This window comes from Prionailurus bengalensis, chromosome A1 (genome assembly GCF_016509475.1).
Source record: "Prionailurus bengalensis isolate Pbe53 chromosome A1, Fcat_Pben_1.1_paternal_pri, whole genome shotgun sequence".
Classification (NCBI taxonomy): domain Eukaryota; kingdom Metazoa; phylum Chordata; class Mammalia; order Carnivora; family Felidae; genus Prionailurus; species Prionailurus bengalensis.
The window spans coordinates 95,707,845-95,731,458 of record NC_057343.1 but is presented as its reverse complement, the minus strand read 5'-3'; the positions used below and the strand labels follow the sequence as shown (position 1 = coordinate 95,731,458).

General features: G+C 47.4%; 1 protein-coding gene across 3 annotated transcripts in view; it reads left to right on the top strand.

Annotated features, from left to right (window-relative positions):
- Positions 1 to 227: 227 nt before the first annotated feature.
- SEMA6A (semaphorin 6A) overlaps positions 228 to 23,614 on the top strand; it is a 135,281-nt gene continuing 111,894 nt past the window's right edge. For 2 of the 3 annotated variants that reach the window (XM_043572317.1, XM_043572231.1), the window contains exon 1: positions 229 to 837. The gene's annotated coding sequence lies outside the window, so the exon portion shown is untranslated. Of the gene's footprint in view, positions 838 to 23,614 lie in introns of all 3 variants that reach the window. The other variant, XM_043572056.1, reaches the window with a different exon arrangement.

Here is a 23,614-nt window from a genome sequence, read left to right as displayed (position 1 = left end):
AGGAAGCCTCGCTGACCAGTCGGTGCAAGGCTCCACCTGCAGCCACGCCGCGTAGGTTCTCCCCCTCTCGGCCACGCTCACTCACATTCACACACAAACACCACAGCCCTCCTTTGGGTCGGAGAAGACGCCAGCCAAAGGAGGCGGGGTTGCGGGAGGAGAGTCCGCTCTGCGCAATCCAGTCCGGGACTTGGCTCCGCCCGGGAGCCGCGGCCTCTCCAGTGACAGAGGAGTAGTGAGCGGCACCGGGTGAGGCTGCAGCCAACTCCGCTCCCCGCGCACTCGGCTGCCCAGGCGCTCGGGACGCAGTAGCGGCGCTTCTCCGCGGGGCCGACCGCCCGCGATGCCCGCTTAGGAGCGGCGGTAGCGGCCAGCGTCGCCACACCCGCGGCACAGCCCTCGCGGTCGCGAGCGGGGCTACAGCGTGCCCCCTGCCCCAGCCCCCACCCCGCCCCCCACCCTGAAATGACTTGTTAATCCGCGCAGACACCACCGAAGGGACTCACCGGAGTGGAATCCAAGTGGAATTTGGACCTGGAGAAGACTTTCTTGAACATTCACTCCTTCCTTGTTGGTTTTTCTTTCTTTCTTTTTTCCTCTCCCCTTCTGCGCCTGTCATTGGAGATGAACACAGCGCGTTTGCATCCCAGAAAGTAGTCGCCGCGACTGTTACCCCCAAAGAGACAAGCACACATGTAGGAATGACAAAGGCTTGCAAAGGAGAGAGCGCAGCTTGCGGCCCGGAGAGATCTCCTCGATAATGGATTACTAAATGGGATACTCGCTGTACCAGCGCGCTCCGAGCCCCGGCCGCCTGCCCGTCGATGCACCGAAAAGGTACGGCTGGGGCGCCCCGGCGCGCCCCACCTCTCCGGGCGGCTCGCCTCCGGCCAGCGGGTCCCGGGGCCGCGGCCGGCCGGCACGCGCTGTCGGCTTTGTGGTAGCTGCGTTTTATTTTGTCTGGTGTCTGTCTCCCGTGCGTTGCCGGGCCCTTGGGGAGCAGTCGTGAGCCCGGCCCTCTCCTCTCCGCCCTGTGCCGGGGAGACCGCCCGGCTCCGTGTTGCGAGCTTCCCCACCCGCGCCGCGCACACGCCCGGCGCCGCCCGGGACCGCGACCGCGCGGTGCTGCCTGGCTGGGGGATGTGTGTACAGGACCCGGGGCTCGTCCTCACTTTCTGGCCAACTGGCAGCAGAGAGGCCCCGAGAGGGTGGGATTTTCAGAAGCTCCCAGTCCTGGTGCAAACGCTGGGGAAGGGGTTCTGCCCTCGAGGGCTGGCGAACGCTGGGCAGCAGAGCGCTGTTTTCGCCCAGCACCAGGTTTGGGTTCTGGGGTGGGAGAAGGGGTTCCGCAGAGACGGTGGGAAAGCGAAGAGAATCTTTTGTTGTCCGCCCGGGGTCTGGGCTGGGCTCTGTGGAGTGCGGGGAAACTTGTAATGGCCCTGGTACCCGTGCGCCCTGCCACTTGGTGACATCCCGGCTTTCGTGGCCGCTGGCACCAGAGGTTCCGGGCTTTGTTTGCTCGAGTGAGAGTGCCCAGGAACGGTCTCCTCCCGGTGTGGCGCGGCGCCCCCCCGCCCTGGGTTCTGTCCCCCGCTGTAGCTCCCTTCTGGCCGGGCGAGGACAGCATCTGTCGCGGCTGCGTCCCCCTCCAGCACCGAGCCCGCCACGCCGGGGCTTGGCGGCCGCTGCGCTCTCCTCCAAAATCCACGAGGTCTCTCTAGGGAAAGGAGTTGTCCCTGAGGGGGAAGGGTGGGAAGACTTGGCAATAGATGACCCAGAGCTTGCTACCCAGACCAGGGCTCTGCCCAGGCCACCGGTTCTGGAGGTCCGAACTACTCGCTGCGTCCTAGAGAGCTCCCTCGCGGACAGTGGGGCGCTCAGGAGCTAGCCCGACAGTGTCCACCCACCCTGTAAGACCCTGCTGGGGTGGAAAGTGTCTCTTCTCCAGATTCTTTTTTCTCAGCTCCCCACTGTGGCACACGGTGCAAAGCAAGATCCTGAGGTCCGCTCCCTCCTCCCACGACCCGAGTGGTAAAGGGGGAGCCAGGGAGCAGTCCCGAACTTGTGCGTTTCGCGAAAGGAAACAGGATTCGGCTGTCTTTCCCGCTCCCTCGACTCCCCTCCGCCCGGCGCCGCCTCCTTTTCCACCGCGGGGTCACCCGACCAGGCGCTTCTGGAAAGTTTCTCTGAAAGCCAGGGGTGGCGGGCACGACAGGATTGGGGCTCAGCTTGTGCAGTCCGCGGGAAACCGAACCCGGAGGGAAGCGGGTGGACCGCCCAGGATGCGGGGAGTTAGGTGCTGGCCCACAGACAGTGGCGCCCACCGTGCGCAGTTTGGTCAGGGTCTCCGCGCTGCACTAGCTGGACCAGTCGAGGAAGGGTAGGGGGCGGGAAGTTAAGGGGGAGGGTTTAGGATGCTGGTGCGGCCACTGGACAGCGGCTGACGCACGGGTGGCCTGTGGGCAGGAGCCCGGACTCGCTGGCTTGTAAGTACCAGTTCCAAGTGCAGCATCCCCAGCCCCCCCACCGCCCCCCACCCCGTGCCACGCGCAGTTTTCCAGCCGGCGGCGGGTTTCCAGGGAGGAGCGGAGACGGGAGCCAGGTGTTCATGGAGCGGGGGAGGAACTGCTGTCTTCACAGCTAAGGCAAGCACTTGCAGCCGCGGCCTCCGGCCTGTATCGGCAGTGGGCAGCCCCAACGTCCCTTCCGAGTCGGTCCTTGGGAGAAAGGTGGCTGGCTGCTTTGAGAATGCGGTGGCCAGTTACTGCCACGGGGGGATCGCTTTCTGCTTCCGCTGGATGGAAATCAAGTTGCTACTTGCTGAATGGGATCCATGAAAGGTTTAAAACACAGGCATGCGCGGACACACACCCACACACACACACACACACACACACGCAGATGCTTGCACTTGTACGCACAACTTTCTTTGCCTCAAATCTGAAAAGATGTTTCACCCTGTTGCGGCGGCGGCGGCATTCTGCCAGCAGGTCTCAGGAAAGCTATGTAATGCCCCCCAGCGCTGGTTGTTAAGTCTTTCCGGGGTAGGAAGGTCAGTGCCTCTCCCTCCTCTAATCCTGGTAATTGTCGGTCTTCCTTCGGACATATTTCTGGGGCGTCAAGTCCTCTCTGATGGCAGGGGAAAGACTGTTGGTTCCTGACACATGAATCCTTTATTTAGGCCTTTTCCCCAAAAGTAAAGATGCCTGTCCCCGATTCTGAATGAAAATACCGTATTTTTACACCTCCTCCAAGTGGCTACCAGAGGTCAAGATGGCAAGCATTTTATATGTTTTATTTTTTTAATACCCTGTTTAGTCTGCATGGAGTTTTATGATTTACAGTAAGCTTTGATTAAACTACTCCAGGCACCAAAGTTAATTATTAACCTAACCTTAAAAGCAGTGGCAGACCAGTGTCTCCACCTATTAACCTAAAACTATCTGTTAAAAAATAATTGCACTATTTCAATTTGGCTTACCCATGCTTGTTTACCTGGTAACTTTTATTTGAAACTTGAGTAACCCCCACCCCATATTATTATTTTGGTTCTAGGATATTCTTAAAATTTTTTGTTAATGCTTATTTATTGTTGAGAGACAGAGCATGAGCAGAGGAGGGAAAGTGAGAGGGAGACACAGAATCCGAAGCAGGATCCAGGCTCTGAGCTGTCAGCACAGAGCTCGATGCGGGACTCGAACTTAGGAACCGCGAGATCATGACCTGAGCCGAAGTTGGATGTTCAACCGACTGAGCCACCCAGGCGCCCCGGTTCTAGGATATTCTTGAACAAGGCACTTTGCCAAATAATCCGAAAGCAGAAAAGAATGGAATATCAGTCTTAAAACCTCATTTCTGGGTTGTCTTTTACCAATTTGATATAAAGATGCATTGTAGCTCCTGTTTCTTACTTACAGTCTTCCCAAAGCGTGTTATGTTTTGCAACTATCCCCCTGTGGAGATGGGCCACTCTCTTCAATAATGCATGTAATCCACATATGTAAATTTTCAGCAGACACCCAAAATCATGGTCTCAGGAGCCATCTGCAGAATGTATTGATTGCATACAACATCTACATTTAAATAGGCTAAAAATTCCTAAGAACTGGCATATAGACACTCAAATGTTGAATAGGTAAATCAATGAAAGAAATAGCCACACATGATTCACATTTCTCCACTTAGAGTGGACCTGGTACCCCTTCCCCGCCCCCCCCCCCCCCCCCCGTCCCCGTGGCTTCAAATAAGTGGTTATTATCAAGTGGCAATAAGTGCAACTCTTTATTTACCCACACAGTGACACACATACACAAACACACAGCCCTCAAGTTCTTTCCAAGTCTAGTGAATGCTTTTCCCATCATTAAAAAAATATAGCATTTGCATTTTGAGTAGGCGGATAACATTGCTTAGTATGTTGAATCAGAAGGATGGCAAGAATTAGGAAGACTGTTATCTTCCCTGAATAAAAATAAGACACCCAAATTAAGAACTTGTATTAAATTCAAAATAAATACTCATGCTTTAAAAGCAAACGGGTAATTGCACTCCCATATGAAATGGAAGGAAAAATACTGTTTTGAACGAGGAGGTAAGTCGGATACTTTACTATGTGTACAGAGTGGTTCAGCTCTTTTCCGAGGAGGACAAAAGAGTGATCATGGGAAAAGAAGTTTTTTGGAACTAGATTGCCAAAAGCGAATATATTCTCCCCATCCTATTTGTTTGCAGAAAGGAATCACGGAACAAGCCAAACTAATTGCAAAGGCTTTAATTAAGCATCTGCCGTTTGCAGCAGTATGTAAAGCCAGAGAGAGGCTGCACGGATCTCTGTATGGTTTCCCCCCTCCCCCGCCCCAGGTTTAGACCATTTATTGTCCTCCTCCTAAAGCGGGTGTGCCTGGAGGTTCACGTGTCCGGAGGAAGGCGGAGCCTGGAAACATCCTGCCGTGCCCTCCCGCATCAGTGTCCCCCTACTCTCTTGAGGTACCCCAGAGCCAAGTCACCTCCGAGATATTTCTACTCCACAGGGAAGGCTTTTCTCATCCACTGAGCTATGCTCTGCTGGCAACCTCGCGGTTGCCTCTTGGGGATGTGGTAAGGTAGGGGAGGGCGGCAGGCATTTAATCCCTCTGAAATGGGCAAGTAAGATGTCACACCACACAAACGTCAAGGGGAGGAGGCAGTACAGGCTCCTCAGCATGGGACTATGACAGTGGAGTATATACCCAAGGGCACCCTGCTTTGTGAAGCAGGTGAGTTCTTGCAAAACCTTTCGATTAGAGTCATTCTAATTGCAGTAATGGAGAGTGCCCCATAAAAGGATCAGTACTCGGATGTTTCCCAAGTCACCTCTTCAGCCGGGACCTCTCTCTCTTGGGTCTCTCAAGTAGTAAATGCCAAAAGTTAGGTAGCTCTTCTTGGATCCAATAGGTATCTCCCACCTAACATGTTTAGAACACCCGATTCTGGATCTTTCCCCCCCAAATATGCTTTTCTTATTATCATCTTCTCCATGTTGGTAACTCTTAGAGCTGCTTGCATGTAACCACTTAAGAGTTATATCCTCCACTCTTCTCTTCTCTTCTGTCATCACAGCCGCTCCGCCTGCAAGGCTGCTGACCCCTCCTTCAGAATGCCTGAGGACTTCCTCCAGATCTCCCACCTCTGTGGCCCTCAGAGTAGCCAAGTCAGTGTTCTCTCCTGCTGCTTTACTGTGCCAGCCTGCAACCAGTCTCCCTGCTCTGCTCCTGCACCCTTATAGTCGTTTCTCAACACAACAGCCAAAGTGACTTTTTAAAAACTTGAAGCCAGAGGGCGCCTGGGTGGCTCAGTCAGTTAGGAGGTGACTCTTGGTTTCTGCTCAGGTCACATGATCTTGGGGTTCCATGGGTTCCAGCCCTGCAGCGAGCTCTGTGCTGTCGGTGTGGAGCCTGCCTGGGATGCTCTTGTCTCCTGTCTCTGACCCTCCCCCACTCGTGCTGTCTCTGTCTCTCTCAAAATAAATAAACAACAACAAAAAAAAATCGAAGCCAGATGAGATCAGTTTTGCTCAAATGCTTTCCCATCTCATTCCAGCAGAAGCCAAAGTGTGTCCTATGGCCTTTGTGGCCCTACATGTCTGTGCTCTGATCCCCACCTCTCTGACCCCCCCCCCCCTTTGGGGCTATGTGAATATGCCAGGCGTGCTCTCTTTATGGTCCTTTTTTTTTTTTAATTTAAATTTTAGTTAACATACAGGGCAATATTGGTTTCAGGAGTAGAATTCAGTGATTCATCACTAACATACAACACCCGGTGTTCATCCCAACAAGTGCCTTCCTTGATGCCCCTTCCCCACCCACCTCCTTCCAGCAGCCCTCAGTCTGTTCTCTATCGTTTAAGAGCCTCTTGTGTTTTGTTTCCCTTTCTGCTCTTTCCTGCCTTCCCAATGTTCATCTGTTCTGTTTCTTAAATTCCACATGTGAATAAATCATATTTATCTTTCTCTGACTTATTTCACTTAGCATAATATACTCTAGTTCCATCCATGTCCTTGCAAATGGCAAGATTTCATTCTTTTTGGTGGTTGAGTAATATTCCATTGTACATATATGTGTATATTCCATTGTATGTATATACACACACATACATACACAACATCTTCTTTATCCATTCATCAGTCAGTGGACATTTGGTCTCTTCTTTGGCTATTGTTGATAACGCTGTTGTAAACATTGGGGGGCACATGCCCCTTTGAATTTGTATTTTTGTAGCCTTTAGGTAAGTCCCTAGTAGTGCCATTGCTGGATCGTTTTCAGGGTCCTTTGCATGGTCTTCACACTTGCTCTTCCATGGCTTTGGATGATTCTTTCCCCAGACAGCCATGTGATTTTCTCCTCATATCCTTAGGTCTCTGTGCAAACGTCAGTTTCACAGTGAAGCCTTTTCTGATCGCCTTATTTACTTCACCCTTTCCCCCAAGACTCCCTACCTCCCTGGACTGCCTTACTTGTTTCCCTTCTCACTTTTTACAGCCTGACAGACTATATGTTTTTTCTGTCTCCCACTCGAATGCAAGGCCATGAGGAAAGACTTTTCATGTGTTGTTCACTGCTGTATCTCCAACACCTAAAACCCGTGCCTGGCACATCACAGGCCATTCATGAGATGAGCTGAATCAACTCATTGATGAATCAGTACAAGGTGCATCTTTTTGCAAACACTAGTCTTTACCTCTTTTGTCTGCTCTTGTTTTCCTTTCTTATGTTTTCATCCAGTGGAATACTTCCTGCATATGTGAGTGAGTGAGTATATAACACGGTCTTCCATGCACACAGGTGATATGTCTCATGCACCATTAGTGGAGCATTCACTGTGGGTTGTTTTCCCAGTCTTGGTGACAGACTGGAGCCTGCTCATTCCCACACTCTCACCCAGTCCCCTCTGTGGCCAAGAGCACACATCTGTGGGACACCTGGGTGAAGCTGGAGGGAATCTGAGTTAGGTAAAAAAGCAACTTGCCAAGAAACAGAGCTAGGAAGACAGCCAGCACTTGTGGGGATTGAGCTTTTGACTTTGGCCTCATTCGGTCGGCATTCTAACCACTGGCCACAGAACTGTCTTGCTTTTCTGGAGTTTGCTGGTAGTACTTTTGAAAATTCACCTTTCTAACAGGAGGAAATGGTCTGCTAACGAACCCACATTTCTGCCCTGTACTTCTACTAGTACAGTGATAACTGTTGTTAAGGGTCTTGCACTTGGAGTCGCATGTCCTGGGTTCAAGACTCTTCCTACCTTGGAAAAGCCATTTAACCTCCCTGGAGCTACAGTACTTTATTTAATTTTTATTTCTTAATTTTTTAAAAATATGTATTCATTTTTGAGGCACACAGAGAGACAGAGCGTGAGTGGGTGAGGGGCAGAGAGAGAGGGAGACACAGAATCGGAAGCAGGCTCCAGGCTCTGAGCTGTCAGCACAGAGCCCGATGTGGGGCTCGAACTCATGAACTGTGAGATCGTGACCTGAGCCAAAGTCAGATGCTTAACCGACTGAGCCACCCAGGTGCCCCGAGAGCTGCAGTATTTTAAATAAAAATTGCGAATAGTAAACCTGTGCTTCCTACCTTCTACGACTGCTAGGAAGATAACATGAAGTCACAAATGTGAACGTTTTTGGTAAAATATGAAATGTGCTCTGGAAACTTGAGAAGTCTGATGCTAATTCCCTTCTCCCCAGCCCAGACCTTCCCGCCTCCAGCCTAGCAGAGACCTTGCTTCATCGTCTTCTAAACCATAAAAGATTATATGCTGTTGATGTCACATTTTAGCATAAACCACATTATGAAATTAAATAAGATCCTCAAGTTCACTGAAAATTCACAGTCTACATAGAGCATGTATAGCAGCCCTATTAATGAGAATGCCAACCGCCTGGAGTAATGAAAGCTTTCAGTGTGACCATTAAATCGGGCAAGGTCGGGGGGTGGCACTCTGCCAGGCATTATAAAAAGTAAGAGCATTGTTTTTGCTGAGGTAAGTCCTAAAATAGTTCATGTCAATGTAAGCATTAATGTAGAACAGACATGTCAGGGTGAACCAAGGGTAGTAGGAGAGGAGTTCTGATCCTTGCTGTAACAGGGGAGAACTCATTACGATTTTGTGACATACAATTTATAAATGTGGAGGGACTGTCAGGGGAAGGCAGTGGGCAGGTAAAGGGGCACTGCAGAGGCCACGCTTCTTAGGCACACATGACACACCGGGATCCGCATCCCATTTTTGGCCATTTACAAAGAGCGTGACTTTGAACCAGTTACGTCTCTGCCTCAGTTTCTGTCTGTAAGATGCTGGTATGATGCTAAGAAGAGGAAATATAACATCTGTAAAATTCACAGCACAATGCCTGGCACACGATACATGCTCTTTAAATACTAGATGTTATGATTTTCTCGGTGACGGTAGTCATGGAGAGTGCCCTGGTGGGACAGTACAAAGGAAATGGCCACAAAAGTGCAGCAGACAGAGATGATGCAAAGGAAACAGCCTTTGGACTAGAAATGAACATTCACACTGTGAGTTGGCCACAGGGACAAGGGTTTTAAGCTGGGAAGCGTGTGAAAGGGTCATTTGCACCAGAAGAGGAGTCGTGATCCTTTTCCTAACTTTCAATGTTGAAATATCACACCAAAACGTGGAAGACAAGACATTACACAAATAAAACCCTAGCAGGCAGCACAAGACTTTACATCACATAAGAGCCCAAAGGATGGCTAGTTTTCTTTTTTTAAATGTGATAGCCTTCACTTCCCAACATTGAAACATAAAATACACAACCTGCATACAACTAAAGAATCCAAGAGCAGCCCATAATGTCGGTTCAGGGATGAGCTGAATTGACCCCAAGGGCCATACCTGTCGTAGGAGAGAGGCTTGTCTCCCCACTGAGTGCTCCAGGAGGCGGTGGCTGGGACTTCTCCCAGACTGCCTTCCTGGTGGCCATACACTTGCCATGTCACTCTTCTCTCGCCACGCGTGAACTACGCTTGGGAGAGCAGGAGTCTCTGTGCAGAAGCAAACCACTACCGTACCCACCAAATGGAGCAGTTGGCCGACCCCAAGAGAGACAGCATTTACTGTACTGACTGGTATACTGCCATATCATCTGACATTTGATTCAGACGATACTTCTCAGCTGCACCTCTAAAAGCCACAGGGACAGGGGCAAGAAACTGGTACTATCACAATTCCCTGATGGTCTCCCTCTCCACCCAGGAGAAGCAAGACTCCCTCCATGACTTACAATTAGTTATTTTCATCGAGGAGAAAAAAAAATTGTCTCTTAAACTTTGTACGTGGAAAGAGGATGTCAAGACAATGAAATAAATCCACAATTAACACACCCCAACGACCGAAGGGCCAGGCCCTTTCCAGCAGCAAGTGTGATGGCTGTTGCTTTGAAAGAACTGTTAGACAGGTATTTCCACACACAGCCCTTAGACTTTAGAGGCCTTCATTTAATGTGACTCAGCACTTTCTGGTGGTTTCCAACTAACCTGTAATTGCCATCTGTAGAATATTTAATTTAAAGAATCCACGCCAATTAAAACAATTTAGAAGGATCTCTAAAAACTGATGGTTCTTCACCCCTCTCTTATCCCTTCTGCCCCCGCCAACGTATTTCAGACCAAGCCTCTGCCATGATTTGATGTGAAGCATTTCTAGAACACAACGGGCTGTGTCACTGAACACAGTGACAACATGCCGCTGGAAAGTAAACATTTTAGGAAGTGGGAAGAAATGAAGAATATAGTAATTACGTCCTGACGTTAGATGAGCCTTTTATAGACAAGCTTTCCTGTGAAGGCTCCGTCCTTTTTTCCTTTCTCCTATTCCTGAATCTTCTTTTAAGGAACGTATTTTCCATCTTCTCATTAATATTACAGCGACTCCAGCCCTTGCCTCCCCCTCCCCCAGACTCCTACTGTCCTCCAACGAGGAAACTGAGAGAATGCTGATTGAGCTGGTGAATGGCAACGTTCCTTTCCTGAAAACGGAATGCTGTATGAAAAACTGCTTTCCACAAAAAAAAAAAAAAAAAAAAAAACCCACCCAAACAATCCAACAACTGTCTTTCCTCCTTTTTACCCCGAGAACCACAGGACTTCATTCACATATTTTGGTGTTTGAATGCATTTGTGCTTAGGCCTCAAATACCCAGGTGGAAAACCAATCTATTAAGCCTTTCATTATTCCAAAAATGTGAGCATCTGAGCCACTGAGAACATCCCCATCCCTGCATGGGGAGTGAGAAATAGAAACCAAATTGTTTGCGGCATTCTAAACCAGAGTGCATGCGGCCGAATGGCAGTTAGGTGGATTTTTTTTTTTTATAGGAAGGATCCTTGTAAGTGGTCTGCGAGATGGATTCCGTGCTAATTCTTCTCGCATCATGAATGATGGCCCTAGCTAGACACTGTCGCTGGGATCTTCATCTATTAATCATGGAGGCTGCTTTCTTATTCGGTTGCCATAGTTTCAGTGCCTCAGATAGTGTTGGGGTGTCTTGGGAAAGGTTCGAGATATACTGGGGCGTGCAAGCCTCGCAGTTATCTTGGCACTTTGTGGTGCTCTGAAAGCACTGAAAACCGCCTCTCGTATAATTCAGTGTTGGATTAAAAGAGGCGACTTCTGAGAAGGTCTCTCTGGACCTTGTTATGTGCACATCCAGCTGATATCTACTCCAGGATCTGCCTCTTGCTCAGTCTTCCTGGTGGGGGGCGGGGGGGGGGGGAATGACCGTCCAGGGGCCGATGTCACTTTCATCTTTCGACAAGAAAGCCGAAGGGTGCGAGCTCTTCGTTAAGGCTATTCACAAGTGCAGAGGTAAATGAGGGTGTGCGTGGCTTTGCTCAAAACGTCAGGTTCATGATTCGGTTTGGGCTCTGCAGCTTGCTGACTACACGGAAGGACCTCAGGAGTGCTGCACACTTTGGCGTGGGGATGGAAACGGTCCCTGCTTTAAGTTCAAGTTTAACCTCTATGATTTTCTTAGGCTTGACGCACCTTCCTGAGGAGCTAGAGATCATTTCGCTGTATTTTGCGACCCTGGCCCACAGGGCTAACAGCCCTGTCAGCTCTGGAGTCCATGAGCTTTTTTTTTTTTTTTTTTTTTTTTTTTTTCCTTTCTGGAATTCTCATCTTTGGCGGGTTTTGTTGTTAGGTTTGTGACTTCAGGGTTGATTAGGAAAAGCTGCCTGGTGGTGTATGTATTGGGTGACCGAGTCCAGAAAAGACAGGGAGGAGGAAGTTGCTGCAAGAATGAGATACACACACACCCAGTGATTTATGTGTTTCGTGGGTGATGGAGAACACAGCTTTCCTTTGTTAGGTGCATTTGGCCGTGTGGAACAGATACTGGTACGCGTCGTAATGCTGGGGTTCCCATCTCTCAAGTGGACTTTCAAGGACTCCTACCAGTCCAAGCCAAGCCATTTCATTCCTTTGTAGATTAAAACATAAAACAATCTCACACTTGAGGCACACAGCACTGAAGTCAGGACATGCAGGGCCTCCAACAAAAAACCCAGGCAGATTCACGGGAAGAAAACCTTGAATTCATTTACCAATGGCCCTAATCTAGAAAACTGGTCACTTCCCGCCCCCCCCCCCCCCCCCCCCGCTTTTACTAGAAAATGACTAGTTTTTATTTCAGGGTGGGAGCTTCAAAGCAGCCGTTTAAAATTTTCCCAGTCCCAGCCTGCCAAAATTTTTGAGTAAGATCAACAAGCGTTTTTAATGCACGTGTCTATTATATTGACCCCTCCCCTCCCCAACCACACTAAATGATTGATTTTAGAGGCCAATAATTTCAAGTAAATTAAAAGGATAACATGGCCTTAATTGCTACTGGCTTCACCAGGCTTCTGGGCACCAGAATTCCTCGTGGAGAAACGCTTTTAAGTGTCACAGCAGATTTTGATCATGTGGTCTGGCTTACCCATAGGCCGCAATTATCAGCACCCCCCTTCTCCCCCTCCCCTTCCCACTATCTCTGGGAAGCAAAGAAAACATGTATTTGTAAATTCAGTATTATGGACCTCTGATTATTTGGCAGGATAGAAAATAGGTCTTCTTCATTTTACGGTAGTCTCACAAGTTTGTTTTTTTTTAAATTTTTCTTAAAGGCATAGTGATGGGGAGGACAGTGGTACTAATATTTCCGATCAGAAGCTTTTTTTTTTTTTCCTTGGAAGAAGAGTTCGTGTGAATTCAAGTTGCTGTCCTCTTGACAATAATGAGACTGTGATTACTCTTTGGTGTCCAGGCAGACATCGTATCGCACACACAGCCTAAAGAAAAGTAAGCAGTACTTTTGTGTGAATGTCTGTCAGATACAATATGGACTTTAATTAACCTTAATTAATGATTTCTGATTACAGATTTTCTTTTGTGCCTCCAAGACGTCAGTGCCTTGGAGGCTGTATTTTTGGTGGAACATTTTCAGACGGCAGTGACTTGAACATGCTTCCATTACGTTGCCATGCAAAATGCACTAGGTTCCTCTATGAAAAATGTGATTCTGTATCATTTGCAAAATGGTCATGTAAAGAAAGAAGAATCACTTGAGGGGCAACTGACATTTATAAGTGGTACAGAGTACTTTCAATCTTCGGGGGATGCATTTTTAACTTTAAAGGAATTTAGTTAACAAAATTGATGATATTTACTGGCTCCTAAGGGGATGAGAGGCCATTCCTTTTCAAGATGGAATGGGACTTTGAGGGTTTTTTTTTTTTTTCAATTTTTTTAAATGTTTATTTATTTTAGAGAGAGAGACAGAGAGAGACAGAACATGTGTGAGGGAGGGGCAGAGAGAGAGGGAGACACAGAATCCAAAGCAAGCTCCAGGCTCTGAGCTGATGGCATAGAGCCTGACACAGGGCTTGAACTCACGAACTGTGAGATCATGACCTGAGTCTAAGTCATGAGTTCTTTCAAATGAAAGTTACTCTATGCTGGGGGCAGTGGACCAAGTGGACCAAATTTCCTTTGCCCAAAAGTACCTGTTAAGTGTGTGCTAAACATAATGACTAGGGAATAGGGTAAGCATGGGAGAGAAAAAGGTCTTACTTTTCGTTAAAAGTACTTTTTCCTGTGTCATGAGTTTTACTACAGATATCAAGAAACTGAATTATAATGTTAATGTGCCACTTATGTTCGACTTTTAACTAGAGGGTCTAATAAAAGTTAGATATAATATATTAATTATATTATAAGTATCTTATTAATTAAATTTCTGTGTGAATAATCATTTTGTAGCTTACATAAAACTCCAATAGCACTTAACACATCTAGTTTAGCATAATTTGTGCTTATGAATTATAAATGCTTAACTTTTACAATTAAGCTTACCGATCTGTAAGCATCATAAGGAGAAATTACCTAAATTAAATGGATTTGTCACATTTGCTGTGCTGTGTTCTAGCGTAGTGATTATCTAGAATAATTTTTGATATGGTTGTCCCATTGTGTGCAATATGCATTTACTTTTAGTGCAAGTAAAGTCAACGCAAGATCCCAGGCTTGTTCAGCGGAGGGGAGCTACTGATGATATAGAGAGTAGGAACAACGAGAGTAGCTTTCCAGGGTCGCCAAGAGAAAAGGTCGCAAGCATCTATTGGGTACTTTTCTCTTTAAAGGGATGTACAGAGTACAGGGAAAGGCTTTCTATTCAAAAGTCAACTTTTCTCTACAAGGTGTTTCCTCTCATTTGTGACGAGGGGAAGTTCAGTGTGTTGAATATGCTGGTTAATTAATTCTCGTGGGATATCGTGGAGGGCGGAGCTTTCGTTCCCGTATTTTGTCGTGTCCAGAACATCAGACCTGTTAATATTGCCCAAACACATCCGCTCCCCGGAATGAAAAGGACAACATAATTGCCTCTGCTGTTAGAAAACAGCCACAGCCAGTTCCCCAGCAGATCCTACAACATGCCAGGTGTGCAAGAGAAGGCTTTGAAATGTTGTGAATAGGTTGACATTATCACAGTGTTATTGAAATGCAAATTCTGCTGAGCAGAACTTGAAAGGGTTTTGTAAGTAGGACTAGGACAATGTCTTTTCTTGCTTGTTGTCAACCATACCTACTAGTCTTAACTCCGAAGTCTCTTTCTATTAAAAGTCATCATAGCATATTTGCATATTTCATTGTTTCTCACTGCCTGTGTTTCAAGTGAAGACACATCTTCCCAGAGTGGCACCTTCTGGGCAGAGGATGCACTGGCTTCCAGCAGCGAGGTGCCAAGACAGGACTGTTCTGCCTAGGAAGGAGTCTTGCTGAGTCCCACATCACATTCAGATATCAGGCACGTTGATAACCACCAACATGAATGGTATTTAACAGTGTTATTATTAATGATAAAGACCTTATTTATATCATAAGGATATTTTGCAGAGCGCGTTTATAAACATTGCCTCATTTAACATCATTACAACCCGGGTTAGGCAGGGCAGGTATTATGCCCAATTTAAAGATGAGATAACTGAGGTTCAGAGAGGCCAAATAATTGGCCTAAGAGTACCTCCAGTGAGGGAAGGGCTTGCAACAAGGTCCCTAATCTTCTGAACCTGAGTTTTGTGCTCCTCCACCCCACTGCCCTGTTTGCTCAATACTTAAAAATTTTTGAAAAACGACGATAGCCTCCCAACCATAGATGTTCCTACTGTGCAGACTGAACACGGACAGAACAAGTTGAGAGGCAGCTTTTCAAGAGGGCACCTGCGTGGCTCAGTCAGCTAAGCGTCCAACTCTAGATTTTGGCTCAGTTCATAATCTCAAAGTCATGGGATCGAGCCCCATGTCGGGCTTTGGGCTGATAGCACGGAGCCTGCTTGGGATTCTCTCTCTCTCTCTCTCTCTCTCTCTCTCTCTCTCTCTCTGCTCCTCCCCCATTGAAATAAATAAAAATAACAAAATTTTTTTAAAAAGGAGCTTTCCAAGGACTCCACCTGAGGTTATCAGTGCAAATGGACCTAAGTCCCTGCTTCTCAGTGGAATGCCATTTCAGGACATTGTCTCCAGAGGCTCGTAGGGTCTTGAGTTGTCATCTGTAAGGAGATGAACTGCAAAATGGAGGATGTTTTTAATGGGGATTCTAGTCCTGTTTGATAGAAGGGATCCAAATAAACAGCACTATTAAGGTACACCTTGTCCCTGGGGCACGGTAGAATGGAGGGACAGAAGGGTGAACCACACATTCCGGCAGGAGTATCCTCCAGGGGCTGATAACTTGTACCCATTGACACAGGAGCATGTTTTTAGCAAGGAGTAAACAGACTGTATGGCACAACGTCAGTGGATCTTCCCTCTGACAAAGGTCATTTGACAGCCTGGTCCAGTCTATCAGGCCTAGTGAAAGCAGCAAATCAATTTAATCCAACAGATCATATATTTAGCACTTACACCAGGCAGATTCTAGATATGCCGCAGAGGTACAATGATGACCTAGTGCAGAATTTACCCATCAACTGTGTACCCAACGTGGGCCAGACCCTGGGCCCACGTTCTAGCAAGCAAAGTAGATGTGTGAAAACTCGCTCTGGTGTAAGGTCTGATTACTCTCCATCCCTAAAGCAGAGTGCATTTGCTAAGCTGGGGTACTTAGCTAAGGATACTAAGAAGGACAGGAAGGGAGAGCTCTACCCAGCCGGGAGGTAAGGCAGGACTTTGTGAAGGAGGAAGCATCTGAGTTGCCTGAGGGAGTGAGGTTTCAGTAGGTGAGAGGGCAGGGGAAGAAAAGCCGGGGGGCTAAGGGAAAAGCGCGAGCAAACGCTCAAAGCAGGGAAACAGAGGACTTGGCCCCAGGGCGGCAAGGGGTCCTCCTGGTGACTTGGGGATGTGACATGGAAGGCTGAGGACAGAAGGGGATTGAGAGCACTCTGTGGGGGACTCTGCCATGCTCCAGAGGGACCCGGAGCTGCAGACAACTGAAGCTTCTCAGCAAGAAGATGACATCATCAGAGATGGCCTTTAGAGGTAGAAATCTGCCAGCACTGTGTGTGGAACAAAGGAAATGGATTCTGAGCAGGTTGGTAAGATACAGGCGTCAGGACATAGGGACCAGTTGGACGCGTTGGGTGAGGAAGGAGAAGGAGGGAAAGTGGCTCCAAGATGTCATAACTGGGGAACTGAGAGGAGGGTGGGGGGCAGTGGCCAAGAAGGAACTCCAGTTTACAAACAAAAGAGTTCATATTTCACAGCCATCTTACCCCAGATTTAAAAGACACGTAATAGGCCAAACACCAAAGCCTTGGCCCTAGAGCCCTACTGTGCTCACACCCAGCTTTGTAGAGCGAGCACTAAAGATTTTGAAATTAAGAGTGTTTCAGCTGTCAGGGAGCCTGGGTGGCTCAGTTGGCGAAGCATCCGACTCTCGATTTCAGTGCAGGTCAAGATCTCTCGGCTCATGAGTTCGAGCCCCACGTCAGGCTCTGCGCTGACAGTGCGGAACCTGCTTGGGATTCTCTCTCTCCTCCTCTCACTCATGCTCATGCTCTCACTCTCAAAATAAATAAATGAACTTAAAAAAAAAAGTGTCTCAACTGTCACATTTGGTCTGGGAGCTGGGACCACTTTCTCAACATTTGGGAGGTTAATGCCGTAACAAGAGGCGGATAACCTGAGAACGACTGAGGGACCGTCCAGCGCATCGATAAAAACAGGTTACAAAAGGGCAGGAGTGGCCAAGTGCTGATGGCTCCCCACCCCACTCCGTGTTGGGCCTATTTATATGTGTTTAATCTCTTGAATTGCCTTATGCGACCAAAAATGTTATGGATGATGTAATTCACAAAACACAAATAACACCTAACTTGTGTTGTTTATTTAATAAGACAGGGTTAGCAGACACGAGGCCTTATTTGCTGCCTTGTGCTAAAATTGAATGCTGCGTATGTAGTGGAAGGAAAAAAAAATGTGTTTAATAAGATCTTACTTTGGAAGAAAGAAATCTTCATTACATCAGTGACTAAGGTATCTTGGGTTTCATTTTATGGGATCAACCTTTAGATAAGGGCCGATATAAGTACAGCTGTCCAGAAGAACCCTCCGATGTCGTTAAGAGTTGAAAATAACCAATATTAACACTGTGAAAAAAAGGATCCTAAAAAGATGGGCATTATCTAGTTACCCTTCACGTGACATCTTTCTTTCAGGAGTTTCTTTTTTTTTTTTTTTTAACATTTTTATTTTATTTTTGAGACACGAAGAGACAGAGCATGAACAGGGGAGGATCAGAGAGAGGGAGACACAGAACCCGAAACAAGCTCCAGGCTCTGAGCTGCCAGCACAGAGCCTGACGCGGGGCTCGAACTCACGGACCTTGAGATCATGACCTGAGCCGAAGTCGGCCGCTTAACCGACTGAGCCACCCAGGCGCCCCTCTTTCAGGGGTTTCTAAACAAAACCTGTACCAAGAAAGCCTTACTCCGTATTTTAAAAAGAGAGTAAATAACGGAAGTAACACAGAACAGGATGAATTTCCACAGGGAGGCCTAACACACCGAGTTTCTAGAAGGGAGACAAGTTCCCTAAGTTTGCCTTCAAGTCTTATTTTAAAGGCCAATTCAAATTCAATATTAAGGAGTAATTTCATACCTATATATTACGTGGGAACACCATACCTCAGTGGGGTGTCAGAACGCTGAGAGACTGAACTCCACATTACTTTCCGACTGTGATAATACTTTGCTGTCCTGTTGTTTCCAACTTGCAGGCTGCCCTCTAGTGTTAGTTCATCTCAACACAACCACTTTGGTGTAGCTCCCATGAAGGTGAAAAACGAGGCAGGGATTCTAAGCAGCTAGTCAGCAGTTAACCCAGCCTAGCTAGACACGGTCTCTAAATAGAGGGTCAAGAAGCTGAGGATGCCCGGGGCGCCTGGGTGGCTCAGTCGGTTAAGCGGTTAAGCATCTAACTTCGGCTCAGGTCGTCATCTCACGGATCGTGTGGGTTCAGGCCCCACATCAGGCTCTGTGCTGACAGCTAGGAGCCTGCAGCCAGCAGCCTGCTTCTGTTTCTGTGTCTCCCTCCCTCTGCCCCTCCCCTGATCATTCGTGCTCTCTCTCTCTCTCTCAAAAATAAATAAACATTAAAAAAAAAGAGAGAGATGGGGCGCCTGGGTGGCTCAGTCGGTTAAGCGGCCGACTTCGGCTCAGGTCATGATCTCAAGGTCCGTGAGTTCGAGCCCCGCGTCGGGCTCTGTGCTGGCAGCTCAGAGCCTGGAGCCTGTTTCAGATTCTGTGTCTCCCTCTCTCTGACCCTCCCCTGTTCATGCTCTGTCTCCCTGTCCCCAAAATAAATAAAATGTTTAAAAAAAATTAAAAAAAAAAAAGAGAGAGAAGCTGACGATGCCTGGTTTGGAAACACTGAACAAATTTAAATGCGCCCCTCACCAAAGCTGCTGACAGCACAGAGGATGATACCGCGTGGAAAAACACACACTCGGATGACCTGGGAACTGAAGTCAAACTCCAAATATGTGTATGTGTGCAAAAGGGCAATATGCAGTAACAAAGGCTCTAAATATGTCCAAAAGGCCTCCTGTAATAAGTTTAAAGAAAAATTACAACTGTCAAGAAAAACATTTCAACCACCCTTGGGGGCGAGATGTTTGACCGGATACAGCCTCAAAGCCTATGGTGTAATTAGCCCTCAGGGAAGAGTTCTCAGACTTCAATATGCTCCCCTATTCCAAACCCTCCAAGACGAAGTTCCAGCTGTCTGTAGCTTATTCTCTGAAGGTGGCAAGAAGAGATGCCTACGGTGCTGCCTCGACTACGGCAGGAAGTACCTTCTGACACTAGTGCCAACGCTGCGTTTTCCCAGATGAAGAGTAAGCACGCTCCGGAGTCTACCGGAAGTGCACAGAGTCCATTTCAGACGTGGGAGCTCTCTGTTGCACGTACAGCGTCGGCATCCTCGGTAAGTTGAGGAGGGAACGTTACGAGGCCCCAAGTACATCCGGCTCATAGCAGCAGAACGGCACGAATTCAATGCACATGGTTACTGGTGGCCATGATGACCTCCCTATAGTTTTGATGCTTCACATCAGGAAGAACGAGACCACATGAGTGCCAGACACACAGACAGTGAAGTCGAGGGTCAAATGACACTTGGGAGTCAACTTCTTTTCTTTTAAAGGGCTGACATCAGGGAGTACTTAAAATATGAGCTCTGGGGGTGCCTGGCTGGCTGAATCAGTTGAGCATCCGACTTCGGCTCAGGTCATGATCTCACGGTTGGTGAGTTCGGGCCGTGCGTCGGGCTCTGTTCTGTGCTGACAGCTCAGAGCCTGGAGCCTGCTTCGGATTCTGTCTGTCTGTCTCTCTCTCTCTCTCTCTCTCTCTGCCCCTCCCCTGCTCATGCGCTCGCTCTCTCTCTCTCTCTCTCTCTCTCTCAAAAAATAAACATTAAAAAAAAGTATGAGCTCTGGAGTTTCCTATTCTACTAAGATCTTGGGAAAGTTACTTAACCTCTCTGTGCCTCATTTTCCTCCTCTGTAAAAATGGAATACAAACAGTGCCTACCTCCGAAGGCAATTCTCATGACTCAGTGTGACTGTCTGTACCACGATGATGTCTGGTATACAATAAGCACTCAATAAAAATTAGCTATTATAATTTGACAACAAGTCCTCTTACTAGAACTGGCTAAATTCAGTGTTTTATGTCACCAGCAGGGTATGGTTCTTGGCATAGAAGTTAAAACTGAAAAGACAAGATGATGACAAGATGATAGCATCCAGAAGAGCCTTGCTGCCTGCTTCTGTCTCTGCCTGCCTGCTCTTTTGTATGCCACAGCATTATTCACAATAGCTGAGTGAATCGCCATTCATTATTTTATTTAGGAAATATTTAGTGCATACCTACTACGTGCATCAAGCTATATTATATATTAGATCCTACTGGATACTTCCAAAATATTAAACACAGTGTTGGGTGGGGCAACTAGGATTCGTTCCATTTTAAATTTGCCTTTGTTGGGGTCTAGTGCCCAGTTAGGAGCCTGGGCTGGTCAGGGTTATGCCACATGTCCCAAGCTACAACATTCTCGTGTTCTGGAAACAGAGGATATAGAAATTCCGAGGAAATAATACAGAGGGGTTTTATTGCTTAGTTTTCTGTATGCGGAATTTCGATCGCATTTAACGTTATATGTAAAATCACAAAATTCAGAAATTTTCACTAACAAAGAGGGCCCAAAGATCTGTTAATTTAATACCTGACTCAGAACCAATGTATAAATATGAAGAGGTTATTTTCTGCAACACAACTTTAAGTTATTATGTGGCATTGAGCACTTACGCTAGCAAACTGAAAACGTCACATTGATTCATGGGCCTTAAACTCTTGTTTTCCACCAAACCTAACTAACGTGTGAACCCCAAAACTGCAGAGCGGATGGGTTGCAGAGTAAATCCCTAGTCCGACCCAGCCTTCGCCCCTACCTCCCTGAGGTGTAATGAGAAGGCAGAAAAGAAGGTGGGTGATCACAAAGGAAAAACAAAGGCCAAACTGATCATCAGTTCTCCAGCAAACACAACTTCATTCTGGCTCTACCCATCCCAAGTATTTACTGCGCTGGGCAAAACCTAATTCACAAAAATCAGTAAGTTGCTGGTCAGGAGTTAGGGAATGTGCTATCGAGTCGGGGCTTGGACACCGGGTACATCCGGAGTTGGATAATAGGAACTGGGGCCCCTCCTCCCTGGTGGCATGGAGTTTTGTGTTCGTTTGGTACCCATCCAAACGCAGGACCATCTGACAGCTGTTTGGTGTTTCTTGTGAAATGGACTTGGGCCATGGCCAGATGCTAGTGGACAGATGTTCACAACACAAAACCTTCACCGAAATAGGCGCTAATTGGCACCCTCCTAATGATCTGAACAAATACGGCAGGAATGGGCTGGGTCTGCCAGTGACCATCTCAGCGTCCAAGCCTGCCTCCCTTGCTTAGTGGGGAGGCCTGGTGGGAAACCACTTTCTCCACACTCCAGGATTTCGGGTTCCCAGACTCCTGGACAGAAAACCTCCAAAAGGAGTATCTGTTGTTTGTGTCGTGTGTAGGTATGCTTGTAGGCATGTGCTTATTAACAAGTGAAACTTCTCAAAAAGGTGACCAGATCAGGGACCTTTGGAGTTCGCCCACCAGCCACCGAGGCAAGTCTTAAAGCTCAGAATCTTCTCCACGAATTTGGTTTCTCTGCGGTAATTTTTGAACAAATACTGTCAAAATAATCACATGTTACCTTCACGTGAACCCTCAAATAGAATATGTGTCCTTCATTTCATACCTTTGACTGTGACGGTTAGTAATAGCTACAATGTAACTGCGTCCCAACATTTTGGTTAAAATGGAGTTTTAAGAAACCCAAATTAGTTTCAAGGGAATAGTTCAGGGGCAAACTGGTTTGACAATGCCCTATTCATAATTAGGTGGACTTGCTCCCACATGTACAGGCTTATAATTTACTGTCTTTGATTTCAACAGTTAAACTGTCTTTTAGTGCCTGGAGCACTTTTTCCGTGGGGGTTTCTCTTCTCTCTGTTTTGCAAGTCGGGAGCAAACTTTTAACTCCTGACTCATTGCTAATACGATCTGTTACCCAGCTAGAGACTGACAAATAATTTTGTTCTAAGGCAGGATATAGTTTTCATCTTAGGCGGCTGAGAACGTTTCACTGATGATCCTGCTCACTATTTGTTTTCCGTGGAATCCAATCACACGTGGGTAAGGACACAGAGCAGAGACCTTCCCACACTCTGCAGCCCCTACGCATACCCATTAAAGCCTCCTTGTCCCCACGCCTTCCCGGACAGAGAGATCTAATCAAGACTCATCCTCCGCCCAGAGCTTTCTAAAACACACTCTGTACTATACTAAGCCAGATAAAGAGCCTGGACACATTTTATTAGTCACTTCTGTAGTTCTGTATCCCCCCACATGATCAACTTGTTGGAAGCATGGTAGGTGTAAGAGGGTTTCTCGTTGTGGTCTCTGCCCTGGCTCAAAGTCTCCTGGGTTTTGTCCCCCTAACATCTTACTCTCAGGATTTCTCTGGACCAATAATAACACCCCCCTCCTTTCCATTCTCTAGCGCGGCTCCTGCTCCCTTGAATGAAAGGCAGCTCCCACTAAAGGAGCTAGAATATGCCCGGCAAGCAGTGCTGGGTACTATTGAGTCCATTGTTTGCTCTCGGCACTGTGGAGCCAAATCGCATTTTATAGCACAGTGTGTTCTAGGAATCCCACTTCACCAGGACAACAGACCTTCTCTAATGCTTTCCTCTTTTCCCCATTTGCCGCTGTCACAGGCAGCGCCACACAGTCCTGCGGCAGGCAATTAGAATCCACTTCTCTCCAAGGCTCTGCTCCCGCCCACTTCCAAGGGACCACAAGGCATCAGCTGCCATATTAAACAGACGCTAACGACACCACGCGTGACCAGCCAAAGCAGTCAACGTGATGGTGTGTTTAAGATCGAATACCTTTGAGGGGCTGGACTCAGGAGTTCAGAAGTGGCCTCCCTTGCGGGAGGTTTGTAAGAAATCCAGCTAAAACTATACTTGGTGCTTTGGCAAGTGTTTAAAGGTAAATGAGGTGACTTGTGTTTCAAGTGAATGTATTAGTAAGAGCTTCCCGATGCAGTCACCAAAAAATAGGTCTGATACAGAGTTATGTAACGTGTAATGTGCTATTCGAATGCACGAGATACACTTATTTTTCCTCTATAGGTTTCAAGGCGGTTTGCAAACTAGTAAGGCTGCCCCTGTTTTCCAAGTGGAGAAGTGTCCTTCGGTGACTCACAAGGATTCTTGGCAATGAATGAGTGCTGGCTCCAACACAGCCAACTCCTCCTGGACCCTTGTCTGTGCAGGGAGCTGCTTTTCTCCTGGAGACGGGATCTCCATCGTGGCTTATTTATCCCTACACCCGATCCACATAAATCTTACTTCAACTTTCTAGTGTATTTTGGCAATGGCTGCATGAACAGGTTTCCATTTCGGTCACCTCTGGCCAACATGTGGCACTACTTATGCAATCGTTTTCTAGTGCATTGGTAAAACCGTCCCAT